The 6000-nt window shown below is 45.5% G+C and overlaps 1 protein-coding gene across 10 annotated transcripts in view; it reads right to left on the reverse strand.

Moving 5' to 3' along the window:
* cic (Putative transcription factor capicua) overlaps positions 1 to 4450 on the reverse strand; it is a 58125-nt gene extending 53675 nt beyond the window's left edge. For 5 of the 10 annotated variants that reach the window (XM_089075371.1, XM_089075363.1, XM_089075368.1 and 2 more), the window contains exon 1: positions 3474 to 4450. The gene's annotated coding sequence lies outside the window, so the exon portion shown is untranslated. The remainder of the gene's footprint in view (positions 1 to 3473) is intronic. The other 5 variants (XM_089075361.1, XM_089075364.1, XM_089075369.1 and 2 more) reach the window with 1 other exon arrangement.
* Positions 4451 to 6000: the final 1550 nt, after the last annotated feature.

The following is a 6000-nucleotide window of genomic DNA, read 5'->3' on the forward strand; positions in this document are numbered from 1 at the left end:
TTCCTAAGAATTTTCTGATTTTCAGGACAATTTGTTTAAAGTTCCATGTAAAATAAAAATATTTTTAAATATAAAAATATATATTTATTGCAAAATTCTTAATATTTTCCATTTATAAAACTTTATAAATCATAAAATAAAATTAAGGTCCACTCGTTTCAATAATAAATAAATAAATAAATAATAAATTTGAAAACCTTTGAAAGAATTATAAAGATTCTAAAAAATAAATATATATTGCATACATTTTCAAACTTCATTTTCGAAAGCTACAAATAAAAATTATATATATAATGTATATATAAAATCGTATGTACATATAAAATCGATAAAAAATTCAATTTTATAAAACTATACTAAAATATTCATTTTCATTAAATAAAATTGTAATACGAAATCATTATCTTCAATATTAAATATTGAATTAGTCACATAAAACAACGTGCTCTGATGTCGAAGCGGATAAGTCTACTATTATCGTTAAAAATTCAGTCAATAAACTCCCGATTATTATATAATAAAAATAACATATTAGAAAAAGAATTAACTTCAAAAAAGTTCTCTAAGAATTCTCAGATTTTTCAAGACATAAGCAAATTTCCAGATTTTTCCAGATAGTAGATATTCTGAATTATCACATAATCGCTCAATAAAATGTGATGTTTGTGATATGCTTTATTTCATCCATCCTTAATCCGCCAAATTGAACATGTTTTTTTAATACAAACGTTCGAATAAAAAATAATAATAGATTTAATTGATCAGCGGCTCCCTTTCCAGAAGAACGAGGATCGTTAAGTATCAATGTCAACATTTGTAATGTAATAAAATCCGTATCGTAACGTGCTATTTTTAACACGTCGCGTTCTTTTATCCAAAATCGCGCCGTTTCGCGGCGTCGACGTTATCGGCGGCGACGCCGCCGCCGCCGCGTAATTTCCGACGGCGTAATGAAGTGCGATTCGCAAGAGTGAACTTTTCCCATTGTGTTACGCGAAAGCGACTCTCGCACGCAACTCTTAATGCGAAAGGGGGGAATCGACCGAGATTCGCTCCGCGTGCGTTGCGATCGACGTAACGCGCGCGCGCTTCCCTTTCCTTCTCGACCTTATCCGCGATTCAACACGCGCGGGAGCACATGTTTGCTGCTTCTCTCGCGCATCGTTGATTCCTCGGCCGATCTTACACGACCGACCCTATCCGATCGATCGGTCGAACGACGATAAGACGCGTCTCACGACGATCGGCCCGACCCGATTTGTCGGTGACTCGGCCGTGGGGGATCATCGTCTCTTGGTCTCTCCTAAACAAAGAACTCTAGCTAACAACACACACCGTGCGACGACCCTGACTCCGTTCCTTATTACGATCTACGACGCGAATATAGACGGACAGGAAGACAGACTTGTGTCTTGATTGCGCATGGATATGTTTAATTCTAAACGTTAGCTCACGAGATTGACATCGTTATTATTGTTACTAGGGCGCGGGAATTCCTTTCGTTAACTGTCGCTTTAAAAATGACAAAATAAGAAAGGGAAAGAGCTTTAGTCTAAATATTTTATTTATATTCTTTTGGTCGTTTTTCACTTAATTTAAATAATAATAGACTGCAAGTAATGGATCTCTTCATTTATAAAGAGATGAATAAGAAACGTTCTAGAAATAATTGTTACCAAGTAATCATTCTTGAGCGTTTCCCTATCTTCTTAAATTAATACTTTTTCCCTAATATGCATAAAATTGTAAAATTTGGTGACTTCGATATCCCATCCAGAATGTGAAAGAATTGACAGAAAAATAGAAAATTTCAAAATCGTATGTTTAAAACAAGAAAAGTAGATAATTTAAAAAATAGAAGTGATCAGAAATATCGCTCTTTATACTTCTAATATTAATGTACTATTTAACATTTCATTTCTCGTACAAAGCAGCAAAAAAAACGATTTCAGCCTTCAAGATAAAATTCAAAAATCCAAAAATCTAATAAGCAAAATAAAAAAAAACACGCATTTTCGCACAACGAATAGCGGAGTTTAACTCTCTCCCTCTCTTCCCCTGCTCTCCTTCCCCTCTCTCCCTCTTTTCTCTCTTCCTCCATGTAATTTCGTGACAAACTATGGTCGCGAAGTATTACGGCACTACGAGACGGCTCGTCGCGATCGCGTCGTGCATTCAACGTGATAATAATGCCTCTCCGGGGGCCTCTTATCGATGCCTCCACATTAAAGAACCGGCGAGGCAACGTGCAACTGGCCGAAGTTGTAGCCAGCGTATCGATTCGCGGACGCGTCGCCGTGCCGCGCGCGATTCCCGAGGGACTCGCCGCTCGCGCGCGCGAAATGAGCCAGCCGGTGCGAGTCCCGAGAAGAAAGTCCACCCCGCAGCAGTTTCTCCATCCCCTCATTCCCTACACGTCCCCCGGCGCGAAGGAGGTGTAAATAGAGCCGATTTAAGTGTACACGGAGAAAAAAAAAAAACGTGCGTCCGCGGAGCATCGAGTATCATAAAAAGAGATTGATTTCGGATTTGCTTGTAGGATCGATTGATTTTGCCGCATTTTCCAAGGATTGAAACGAGCGTCCGCTCGACAATTTCGTTTGACTAACTTCTCGAATTTTAACGTTAATAATGACGGAATAACCTTCTGTCGCTTCGCAAAGAAAAAAAAATGTCATCTTCGCTCGTCTTAATTCTCTACCGAGAATTCTGTGTACTTCAAGGTAATGTAACGTATTGTATTTGCTTGTCGTTGTTAACTTCGGGTATATACGTCGCTATACATCGTTAGGCGCCATAGTGACCTATTTTTAAAAACGCGCCAGTCAAGCAAGTGAGACAAACACACCGGGAGGCCGATGCCTACTCGAATCATATGATCGCGCTTCCCTCTTATTTTTAAAAACATACATACACATACACACACACACATACACACCGGTCTCATCCGCAACATAGCGGTTCTATTTAATTAAGGGCGAAAAAAACGATTCTTCGCGCAGGGTCGCGTTCCCGCGAACATTAACCCCATTTCCGTTTAAATAAACAAACGAGTCCTCCGAGAAGAGATGGCCTGTCCGACGGGGAAAAGGACAAAGAGAATCGTCCAGATTTCATTCTTCAATATTCATGAAAATAATTTCATAGAAGGTTAAAGTCGCGTCTTTCTTTCTTTCTTTCTCTCTCTCTCTCTCTCTCTCTCTCTCTCTCTCGCGCGCGCGCGCGCGCACGCACAGGCGATGACAAGTAGGATAACGAATCGACATCGAACTCCTTCATTGCGGCCATAAACATTTCCGTAATTACTCCGATCCGGAATGGTAGAGTCCTGTAGCGAGACGGCGGAGCGGGACGAACCGAGGAGGGGGAGAGGGAACGTGAAGGAGCGAAAGTAAAATGCGAGCGTTCGGCGTTTCCGGAGAGGGTACGGGGGGGAGAAAAAAAATTGACAAAATCCTGGATACATTCTTTACCTGTAGATTCCACGGCGACGTGATCGCCGGTCCGAACAAAGGCGAGGAAATGACCGGCACGTCGACTCGTTGTTGCCACTGCCGTCGCCGCCGTCGTTGTCGTCGTCGTCGTCAAGAAAGACGGAGGAAGAGAAGGAGAACGAGCGGAGGAGGTGGAGAAGAAAGAAGAGATGGCCAAGGAGGTGACGGAGAAGACGAAGGAGGAGGAAGCGGAGGAACCGACGGGCGAGGAGGTGGTAGTGGTGATGACGGAGGAGGTGGTGGAGGCTTCGAAGGAATAGCAGCAGACGATAGGAGCTGATACACTCGTCGTTCCGGGCACCGCGACGGCGCTGCTGTCGTCGCGTAGCACTCTCCTCGCTTGGAAACCACTATCGTAGCACCACCGCACCTTCCTCCATGTTGCCTGCACGCGAATTCGACGAAGGGCGCCACTGAGCATTGACGCGCACACACCAGGAAGAGGGCCACACGATTGCCCCAAACCGCGGAGGGAAACACAGGCGAACGCGCGCGGAACACGTCGTTGACGACGGACGAGAGTGAAAGACAAGGAGTGGAGAAGGGGGGGGGAGAGGGAGAAGAGGAGAAAGAGAAGGAGAAGGAGACGGGCAGCGGACGATGAAGAGGAGACGGGGCAGGAAGAAAGGCGAGAAAGAGAAAAAAAAAAAGAGAGAACACAGGAACAGCAGGGATGGAGAGATCGTAGACGATTCACGCACTCGCGATCGCGCGTCGCACAATCTCGACGGTTCTCCGTACGGAACTAAAAATGAAAGGGGAAGGAAAGCGAGATTGAGTTTACTGCCGTTTCACCGCGAACTTACGCGCGCCCGGAATGCCCGTTCTTACACGGCCACCGCCGAGAACGAGAGGAAAAAGAGAGAGAAAAAGGAGTTCGTAGTGTGACGTAGTGTGCCGACGCTCGCGGCTAGGCGCCATTTACAGATACTCGTAGCACCGGCGCGCGGACTCTCCCCGTCCGCTTCCCCCACCACTCGCGCGAGCACCCCCCACCACGCACGCATTCGCGCTTGCTCTATAATATATATATGTACGACGTATCTATCTCTCTTTCTCTCCCTCTTTCCCTTTACTCTATTTCGTTCTCTCTCGTACGCTCGCTCTCTGTTCCTCGCTCATTGCTCTCGCTTCTCTCTCTCTCTCTCTCTCTCTCTCTCTCTCTCTCTCTCTCCCTTTCTCGCGTCCGCGCTTCTCTCCTACGTTAAATCGAATCTAACTGTCTCTCTCTCTCTCTCTCTCTCTCTCTCTCTTTCCCTCGCGCGTGCGCACCTTCCTACTTTCCGCTCGCTTTCCCCGCGTCTGTCGATCACTCGATGCCACCTTCTTTCTCCTTTCCACGAGCTCTTACGCCGATATGCGTTTCTACTATACTTGAAGTGCATGACTGTCCCTCTCCCTCTCTCTCTCTCTCTCTCCTCCCCCCACCTCCTCTGTCTTTCTCTCTCTTTCCTCGCGCGCTTGCATGCCTTCTCTCATATCTCACCACACCGCACATAATATTCTTTCTTCGTTGCACCGACGGGTTCCGTCCGACCTATCCCAATTACAACGAACGTCCTTGAGGTGACTAACACCTCGTTGCTCGCTGCCCGCGAAAACAGTGACGTATGTAGACTGTAATACTTCGCGGACGTCGTTTCGTTGTAGACGCGTGTTTTTGTTAGTCGACGTATGTAAACTCGAGAAAGGAAGATAAGTAGACAGCTTTCACAATTTGTTAGTCTCTCGGTCCACAATAGGTATTTAATTTTTAAGCCATAAGAAATTGACCAATCATAGTCGATTATTCTTTTCATATTCGATTATGATTGGTCAATTTTATTTCTTACCTCTTAAAGCTTAAGTCATCTATTGTGGACCGACACTTATACACGATATCTATTACATCCTTTTATACGAGATCATTATAAATCATTGTTTTCGTATGCGTCGTATCGAGATCTATCTTTGCTAGAGTCGCCATTCGCATTCGAATTTTTGATTTTACCTTTATAGCGTGAAAAAAGAAAAAAATTTATAAACAATTCAAAAACAGCTCGAAAACTAGACGAGGGTTATACCATGAAATCCTTACGGGGACGAGCATCCGCGATTACGTTCCTGAACGTATGAGCGCATTGTGGGAGGGAAACGAAGGGAGAGTTAACACAGAAGAGGCAGACGCGTAAGGAAGGGGAAACACGCGGATTCTCGTTGCCGAGGCGAACCACGCGACGGCGGAGCCGAAGCTGACGAAGTTGCGGAGTCGAGCATCGGAGGAGGGAAGGGAGGATGACGATGACGACAACGACCACGGGAGGACGGCCGCGAGGGCAGAAAGGAGCTGTATGGCTTTCTTGAAATTGCAGGAGAAAACGCGTAGCGTGGCGCGACGGCGGGGGTGGCGGGAGAGCGGGGGAAGGAACGGGCAGCGCAGTCGGGAGGGCAAGGGATGGCAGCTTGGTTCCCGAGCGCTCTCGCCCGCATGCACGCGTGCGCACGCGCGTGCGTGTGTGTGCGAGAA

The sequence above is a fragment of the Pogonomyrmex barbatus genome, unplaced genomic scaffold (assembly GCF_055798465.1).
Source record: "Pogonomyrmex barbatus isolate J1 unplaced genomic scaffold, ASM5579846v1 scaffold19, whole genome shotgun sequence".
NCBI classification, from domain to species: domain Eukaryota; kingdom Metazoa; phylum Arthropoda; class Insecta; order Hymenoptera; family Formicidae; genus Pogonomyrmex; species Pogonomyrmex barbatus.